This window comes from Hipposideros armiger, unplaced genomic scaffold (assembly GCF_001890085.2).
Source record: "Hipposideros armiger isolate ML-2016 unplaced genomic scaffold, ASM189008v1 scaffold_164, whole genome shotgun sequence".
NCBI classification, from domain to species: Eukaryota; Metazoa; Chordata; class Mammalia; order Chiroptera; family Hipposideridae; genus Hipposideros; species Hipposideros armiger.
The window spans coordinates 1,456,758-1,466,253 of NW_017731514.1; positions in this window are offsets into that span (position 1 = coordinate 1,456,758).

A 9,496-nucleotide genomic window follows, 5' to 3' on the forward strand; every position below is an offset into this window, starting at 1 on the left:
CGCCCCGCCCGCGCGCGCCGGCCCCGGGAGGAGGGTGCGCGGCGAATGGGGGAGTCGGGGAGGGGCCGCGCCCTGTCCTCGCCCACTGCGGGCACGGCCCGGGGCCCCGGGAGGCCTCGTTGGTATTCTGGGCACAGCCGAAGCCCTGACCTCCCCGCGGAACAGAGGCGCCCGGGCACGCGGGCACGGCCGTCGCCCCCGGGCGGGCTCGCCGGGCTGCGGGGACCGTAGGGGCCTTGCTTCCCCCATCCTCCGTCCCCTCCTTTCCGGGTCCCCCGTGCCCCCTCCCCCGCCCCGATCCGGCGGCGAAGGGGTGGGCAGGGAAACGCGCTCTCTGGGACAGGTGCCAACTCCGAGACAAAAGACATAAAATAGGCGGCAACGGGGGAAGCGCGGCCGGCGCGCTCGGGCGGGGACGGAGAAGCCGCGGGGGCAGCATCCTCGGTGCCGACCGGCGAAAGTTTGGGAAGTCGCCGCGGCGGCTTCGCAGCGGCGGGGGACGCGCAGGCCGGGCCGCCCTCCGCGCCGCGCTCACCCTCTCCGCGCCGCTGCTGAATAATTCATGGCGCGGCCGCCGGCCATTAGCATGCACCGGGCGCGCGGAGCGTCTGTGCCAAGCAGCCGCCGCCGCCGCATTCGGCGCCCGGGCCGCGCCAGACGAGCGGCCGCGCGGAGGCCGGGCCCGCGCTGTCCCCGCGCCGGCCCGTCGGCTCCCATTGTGCCCTGGGCCGCGCCACCGGGCCGCCCCCATCCCGCCCGCAACCCATGGCGCGCCCGACGGCTGGGCGCTGCAAGTTCGGGCCCGCGGCGCTCGCCCCACCGCCCCGGGATGCACGTGAACTTGGAGAAAGTCGTGGGCGCGCCGGCCCGGTCCTCCGCGGCAGGGCGTGGGCGCCCCCGACCCAGCGCGCTTTCGTTTTCGTCCAGGACAAAGGTCCCTCGCGTCGCTGGTCGCGGACGCGGAGACCGGATCCTGCGGGCCGCTCTTCTGCGAGGTCCGGTGGTTCCATCCAGGGAAGCCGGAGCCCGGAGAAGAGGAGCGGCGCCGTCCGCGGCGCGGCGCGGCGCGGGACCGGGGAAGTGGGGCCTGGCTGTGCACTTCGTCGGTGCCGTCCCGGAGCCGACCCGCCGCCCTGCGAAGAGTTGCGGGAGAAGGCACTCGTTTGCTCTCTGCCGTTTCGGCGCACAGGGAGGGGAGCGTTTGGAGTCCAGCACTCAGACCGATGGCCAAGGGCCTGTGCAGCCGCGGGCACGACCGCGCAGCGCTGGCTGCGTCCCGGCGCCGCGTTCCTCTGGCAAGGGCACGGCCGCCGACCTGCGCGCCGCGGGTCGCCATCGGGTTAAAGGCGGCTCCTGAGTACGGTAAGTGCATTTCTCACTTTCACTACTTAGTGAATATTTAAATATTAATGAAGAGATTTCTAAGAAGAGCCCTTCTGCAGGGCAGGCCTTCCACAGTCGAGGGGCGCGAGGAGGAGGTTGCTCTTGAACGTGAAGCCGCACCAGCTTGCAAGAACTCCACGGCCGTCATTAACGTTCTGGAACTTGGAATTTGTGAAATACAGCTTCTAACCTCAGGTGTACCGGCCGCTTGCCAGAGAGAATTTTGCTGAACACAGAAAAACAACGTTAGCAGGCATCTTAAACAGAATAGAAGGGAAAGAGGAATTGTGTTTTCAGGTTAGATGTGTGAGGAAGGTTTATGTGGGAGCTACCGTCCTTTCTTGAAAAATTGAAATCTTTTATTCACTTCCTAAACCAGCACTGCTTATTTTTTTCTGTTAGTCCAGCATTTATGGGGAGTTGATTTAGGGGGCCCTCCTCCAGCATTGGCAGCGATGGGACTGGTGGAGTGAAAGGCCCTTGTGTGGAAGCTGTTGTTTATGGTGGCATAAAACGAAAAACAACTCATAACTTTGCGTAATAAATCCCCCTTTATAGGTGGCTCACACACAGGCTGGGCCGAGGCCCTGGGCAGTTTGTGGGGAGCAAGAAAGGGGTGAAGGAATGCGCGATTGCCGTAATTACAGGGTTTTAAGGTAACGCCGAAATTAATTTCTTTAAAGTTGGGTTTCAGAAGCTAAGGCAGCATCTGCAGGCCAACACTATTTTCACTTTATTTTAGTTCATTGGTTCTAGCTATTTGGGGTTTAAAGATGCATGTTTGTACTTGTGTGTACTTATCCTGTTAAAATGAAACCCATACCTGTGGGGGATTAAGCCCGCTTTTTAATATGGTTCCATCACAGGTGCTATTTCCCCTCCACTCTCCCCCATCTTATGATGTGGTTTGGATAACCTTGCTGGGTGCTTTGACCACAGTATACTGGAGAGGGAGGGCCTTTTTCCATAACACCCCGGAGTTGTGAGCTGGCACTTGGTGGCCGTGTTTCCGGGAATGTGGACAGAGGCCTGAGTAGCCCACACTGGCCTCATGCCTCCGTCTCCCCCAGGCTGCCTGGTTCCCCAGATGCGAGGGAAGAACCCAGAGGAAAAAGGAGAACATTTCGGTAAGGCCTGGTCCGCCCTGGCCCGGAGGCTGAAAGTTTGAGTGGGGATTGCCGACTAACCTGGCCAGCTGTTTTGCTAGGCCGTTACTCCCCTCTCTCATACCCCACCCTTCGTTTTGAATTCTTACTTATTACTTTATCAGAGGTAGTTAGGAGACATGAAACCTGGGGTGGGATGCTCGGGACTGATCTCTGAAACGGGGGCACAGCTGCTGAAGGCGTTCCGCTCCAGCCGGGAGCTGTGTTTGGCGTGGCGTTGGCGGTGACGGAGGTTAGTAATTATAAGAAGCTCGAGTTCCATCGGGGCCTCGCCTGCAAAATGTGGGAGATGTTTTCCCCAGGTCCACAGATGACCTGTAACGTATTGCTAGATGGATGGGAATAGCATAGCATTCTGCTGAGGCTGTTGGGCACCCCCTAGGATTCAGACCCCCCCCCAAAACAAGGGGCATCTGTTGCTCCTTCTCCATGGGCCTGTGAGCCAGACATGGGGAGCAGGGAAAGGCCTGAGCATCCAAAGATGCACCCCCAGGGCCACTTAGCAGGGGGTGGCTGTTGGTCAAAGCTCCAGAGGCCCATCTCCTGCCCCACAGCGTGCCCCTGGCACACAGCATGTGTGGGGGTTGAGAGCCTCCAGCAAACAGAGGGGCCACCTCACGGCCCGCGGCCCTGCCTCGGCACTAGTGCTGTCCTGCTCTGCCTTTGTCCCTGTTCCTTAGAGCCAGCCCAGTTGCAGTGGGTGCTCAGGTCCCACCAGAGGCTTCGTACCGGGTTGGGACATCCCATCCAGGCAAAATTTATTTTTGATGACATGCACACAAAAGACGAGGTTCTGAAAATGAAACTGGCATGTGTCTTTTTTTTTTTTTTTTAAATTCTGGATTTAATAGAAGACTATGCCAAGCAGGGATAGGATCTCATGGACTGTCGTGGGTTGGTGGGAGGATGGCCCTGGCATTCTTGTTTTTGTTTTAAACTAGGGCAGCCTCCACTGGGGCCTTGCCATGCCCATGCCCCAGCCTCTGGCCGCCCGAGGCCCCAGATCCTGGGTGAGGGGTCTCCGGGGGTGCTGGCTGTGCACACAGGCAGTGTGTGGTAATGAGGCCTCCACCGTGGCCGGGTGTCGAACATGCCATGTGAACAGGTGCAGACAGCATTTGCTTTGCTCAGCGGGAACAGTGGGGAGCTTTGCAGCGGGGTTACTTTTGGGTCCGTGTGGTTTGCACCTGACCCGGTCCGACTCTGTGAACTCGTGTCACTTGCAGCCATCCTTAGAAGGGCTCTGGGGCCTGTTGCATCCTGGCCTGGACCAGGCCTGACTCAAAGGTAGCCTGTGGGGCCAAGGGAGGGGCCATGAGGTTTTATGCACCCTGGTGGGCTCCCTGCCGGCGCAGGTACTCCACGGTGTTCAGGGAAATCTCATGCAAGGCAGTGACGTGTTCCCAATGAGGGACAGTGCTCGGGAAGGGAGGGAAGCCCTTCAAGACCGGGCAGGAAAACGTCTGAAAACCACCATGCTTGCTTGTTACTGGGCTTGGCGGGTGTATTATCACATTTAGGGAGAAGAAAGAACATCCCTTGCAGAAATCCCTTAGGTAGGGGTGTCCTAGCTCACATCCAGGCAGCTCCAGTCTGGCCCATGCCCCTGGCTCATTGTGTGACAAGTCACAGCACCTCCCTGGGCCTGTACCCTGAGTTTTAGAGCAGGAATAATAATATTGACCTCAGAGGGTCCTTCAGAGGGTTCAGACGACATATTTCCACAAAACACAGTTACTGGCACGTGTCAGGGACGCCATAAATGGCTGCTGCTCTTGTAATTGTTATTGTTGTAAACGGTAATCTCCGTTTTTATTGCTAGTTATTGTTACATTTTTGAGTTTCTAAGAAACAGAGAGCCCAGTTTTGGTTTCACTAGGAAGGGAACCTAGAAGTGCCCTCCCCCTGCCCCACAGGTGATAATGAAAGTGAACCTTAATGGTATTTTCAAGGCAGACTGCCAGGAGCTTGCAAAGCCTTGTCACAGGGACAGCCTAGAGGCACTGAGTGCACTAGATGGGACCAGGTCTCCTTGGGGGTCCTGGGATGTGCTCATAGGCCAGGTGCGCCTTCCTGGGGGGTGCGCACCGGGATGCCGGCCCCAGGGCCTGATATGTGCCCTCCCACCTCTTCGGGGTGCAGGGAGAGAATGAGGGCAGGACATCCCAACTTGGGGGTCCAGGGTGGCCACGCCAGCCACCAATGTCCTTGCTGGCAAGGCGGGTGGCAGTCTGGTGGGAGGGTTTCACCACTTGGACGAGCTCATTGTTCTTTGGCCTGATGCGAGCGAACGCTCACCAAAATGCTGGCTTCGGGAGGATTTTATCTCTCAGCTGATCGTTCAGAAAGACCCAGCAAGATTGCCCTTCCTCAGAACATCTTGTTGGAACAAGAAAGAGCCCTAAAAGGCATCGGCCATGCTTTCTGATGTTGTAGAGCCGGGGAAAGAAAAAGAAACAATTGTCTCTGAGTGAAGACAATGGACCTTTCATATGAAATATTTATTTTCAGGGCGACCCATGTCCCGTTGGCTGGGACGGCAGAGGAGGAGCTGGAGTGTCTGGGTATCACAGGCCCTGAGAACTCAGGGGCAGAGATTTATAGAAAAGGAAGAAAAAAGGTCCCCTGCCCTGTGGTCCTTGGGAAGTTTCAGTGGGAACGTCTGGCTTTCTTTGTTGAGTGGAGTTTAAACTTTCACAAGTTTATTTTGTTTTCTCCTGCGGTTTCTTTTCTTCTGAAAGGCTGCAGGGGCGCGTTCATGAGCACTGGAAAGGTAGCCATGTGTTCGGATCGCAGGCTGGATGGGGCCTCCTACCGCCCAGGCCCGGCGGCCTTTGTCTGCTGGGGGTGGGTCACAGAATGGAAGTGAGACAAACAGGGACTGGAAGAGGAAGCGTCCATGGGGTGGGAGTGGGGGGCGCGTTGGGCCATTGAGAAAGATTTTGGACGATATTTATGATTCTCTGGCCCCCTTTACTCCTCCCCAAAACTAATAAATGTGGGAGCGGCCTGCAGGTTACCGGAGAGTCTGGCCTGGCCTGACGGGGCGAAGCCACATGCAGGACCCGGCTGGAGAGGGTGCGCGTGTCACCGCTGACACACCTGGCCCAGAGTGAGCGCTGGGTAGAAGTTTTCTGAGTTATTAGAATAAACAGAATTCCCCTCTGAGGCCTACCTCCTCTTCCATGCTCTGCTGCTGGGGATGGTGCCGGGGCAGCTCTACCCGGTTCCTGCTAAATTTACAGCCTCAGCCCAGCCAGGAAGGCGCCCTGGAAAGGCGGCTGGGATCCCAGGCTCATGTTAGGGACTCTGGGACCCGGGCAGGAATTGACCCGGGTGGGGCTTGTAATGAGAGCGAGTGGGGACAGCCAGTCTTCCTAGACTTGGCTGGGGGTGTTAGGAAGGCTGCAGTGGACACTCAGCCTTGAACCCTTGCCAGCTCGGGGTTCCCAGTCTGGAGGCCCCTGTGAGGTGGGTGGAGGACAGAAGATGGCGTGGCCCTGAGAGGATGGGGGACGAGAGCGCCCTCCCTGCCAAGCTTCCCTTTCACCCAAAAGACTTCGTAGGCAAATGATATTTGGCTTCAAAAATGAGGTTTTGTTTTTTAAAACTGCTGTTGCATCTTTTTTTTTTTTTTTTTTAAATCCTGGAACCTCTTAGCTGTAGCCTGTTTCACCGTCTGCATTGACCTCCCCCCTCCCTTCCCAGTACTCTGAAGAAACCTCTCTTTTGGGGGTGGCAAAAACAGCCTCTGAGGCCAGGGCTAGAACTGGTAAAATTGAAACGGAAAAGACTAAATTCTCATGACATGGGGCAGAAAAACCCTACAACACAAGCTTTTGTTCACTTTTTTGGGGGGCGGGGAGACTCAAAAGTAAAATGCTGCATAGTCGTCTTGCGAAATTTTGGATGGGAAACTTATTGTTTGAGTCGGGGTTCAGGAGCCCTGCCTTTCAGAACTGGCAGCTCAGAGACCCGCGTGGATGAATGATGAATCAAGCAGCCATCGGTGGGCCCCTGTTCAGGGGCTCAGAGGTTTTCTGAGCAGAGGGGTGACCCGCAGAGGCAATGGTTATGATCATCAGATGAGACTGGTAGTTGTGGCTAAAAAAATGTGTGTATGGCAGGGACAAAGTAAAACGGCCAGTTTTTGGGGTTTTTTTAAAGGACTAATGGATTTTCCCTTAAGATTAAAAAAAGAACGTTCCTGATGCCTTTGGCTTCCAATGCTGGGGCAGGGTTTCTCTCTGAACCGCCCTTCCTTATTTCTGGGGTTTCAGATAGCAGGAAGAGGATTGAGCTGAAATATTTACCTGCTGATTTGGGGCTCTTAAATCTAGATTCCTCTTTCATGTGTGTAAGGGCGATATTTACATTCAAATCAGCCTTTTATAATTACATTTTAAATTATAATAAACTGATGGTGCCTGGGCTTCAGTCTTCATAGGTTTTTAACAGTAAGAGAAGCTGCTGTAAATCGCATGTGTGCTGCTCATCACATCACCCAGACCTGCCTGGGCTCTGAGCCGGCGCCGGACATGCAGGTTCTAGCCTGCAAGTACATATGCGTGTCCTGAGCATGTCAGCGTCCGTGCATGTCACCTGTGGAGCCCTCCCGCCCTGCGAGGAGAAAGGCTTGTCGATGGGGATTCTGGCCCCAGCACTGGTGATGTTGCCAAAGGTCTCAGCTTGCAGTCTCATCTGAGAAGGACCTGATTTGGACCTGGCCGCTGTGTTGTGTCCTGAGCCCCACGCTGGCCTGTAGGCCTTGGGGTGGAGGCCATTATCTCCTGGGCGGCCACTTCTGGCTGTGGTGATGTTGTATGTGTGTCAGGGTGGGGGTACCCACCTCCTCCTGCAGCCGGAACCCAGGCTCTGCCTCCTCTCCCTGTAGGGCTGGCCCCAAAATGGCCACCTGGTTTTCAGTGGCTTCCCCATCGAGCACGGGGGACCCTTTCCTCTCGGGCCTAGGCTGTTGGCAGCTGTGCCAAGCCGTTGCTGGAATGGAATTCCCGGTGTTCCTGGTCGGGCGTGTGGCATCGGAATCCTACCTGCTTTGTCTCTGGCATCAGCTGGCAAGCTGGTCATGTGGCCGTGTGCGTGAGACCAGAGCAGGGACCAGAGGGCTCCTTTTGGGCGCTTCCTCCTGGCTGACTTGCTTCTCCCCACTTTCGCTTTGGGCACAACTGGCTCTGAGCAGGCATAAAGCAGTCTTAGAACATCCTGCTGGCAGGCTGGGCAGCTTCTGTCCCCAGATCCTGAGGTGTCCAGGCCACCCCTACCTTTCTCCAGTCGTCACTGACAGGAAGGCCCGTGGGCCGGGGAGGCAGGCACAGCCACGGTCATGCCACGCTGTCCCCTCCACCCAGGCATGAGCTGGCCCTGCCTGCCCCAGGAGCCCCTTCCCACGCTGGCAGCCTGTGGCTCACCCTGCACAGGGCCAGCCAGGCGGTCATCACCTCAGCTCCTGGCCAAATAAAGAGCACAGGAGAGATTTGGGCAAACAGGTTAGCCACGTGGACACGGCCCGGAAACCGGCAACAAAGGGCAGTGAAGTTTGATAAATTTCCAAATAAGCTTGCCCATGTTAAAACTCAAGTTCGCTGACTCGCCTCCGAGGGCTGGAGCACAGCACAGCCATCTTTCCCCTCTGTGGTGGCAGGGATTAGCTTTGGTGAAACTGAAGGATTTGCGATGGTCTGAGAGGCTGTGGTGACATGCCTGGACCCCGGACGTCTGCCTGGCCACCTTGCGGCCCCTCTTGGCATGGCAGCCGTCTACTGAGTGCCAGTGGGGTGCCAGGCGCAGTGCTCAGCACTTGGCGTTTATTTTTCATTCGACCATCACAGCAGCCCTGGTGGTCGGAGCCATTCTCCCAGATCTTTACACAGATGGGGGAAACTGAGGCGGAGAGAGGCGGCATGGCTTGCCCAGGGTTAGGTGGCCAGTCAGTCACAAGGCCGGGTTCAAACCTGTGGCCAGAGCTCTCGGCGGCGACAGCACAGCCTCCAGGGTATTGGTTAGGATGGGCTCCCTGGAAGGGCCTGGGACTGTTGGGCTGGGGCTCTGGGCTTCGCCCCCAGGGAGCACAACCGGGGTGCTGGCCACCGCCTGCTCCCGTGCGGGGCCCACATGGGAACAATGTGGCCTCTATCCCCGAGCCGCCGGCTGCCTGGACTCCTGGAGCAGCCTGGCCCAACCGGCCGCCCCAACATGGCGCCCGGGCCGCGCCGCCTGGCCACGGGGAGGGCTGGCGCCTGGCCGGGCCTGGGCCAGGCCAGGCTCCCGGCGTCCCCTTCGGCCGGCCGCTGAGTGGCCAGACGCTCCTGCCTCCTCCTCCTGCTCCCCCTCAGCCAGCCCCACCCCCGTCTGGTGGTGGGTTTGGGGGTCCAGCCCACCCGCCTCTGCCACGTCTGCCATCCTCCCGGCACCCATGAGCATCTTTCAAAAATTCCCGGTGGGCGGGGCTGAGCTGCAGCGGCCGCCTCTGGCCCCCCCTCCCCGGGCAGCCAGTGCCAGATGAGAGCAGGAGACAAAAGTAGCATTTTCCTCCTCCTCCTGGGCTGGCAGCCGGGCCTCCCCCAGCGCCACTTGGCTCCTGGCAGCCCTGCCTCCGGGTGCCGGGGTGGCCGAGGCCCAGGCTACACCGGCCAGGACCAAGGGACCGATGGATGACGGTAGCCAGAGACGGGCTGGCACCTGGGGACGGCCTGCTGGCCAGCAGGACCTGCCCTCCACCGCCTGCCACTGTGACCGGCCAGGCAAGGGGACACCATTTCACTTCCTTGCTTTTGAGAAAGCTCGTCGACCTCCCGCACCTTGGGTAAGTCACCTTTTCCCTTCTCTTTTGCTGGAGACAAGCCGAGGGCTCTGCCATCTTGTGCTTGGTGCCTGTTACGTTTCCTTCCTCTAATTGGTTATCCGAAATTCAAAATTCTATTTCAGAT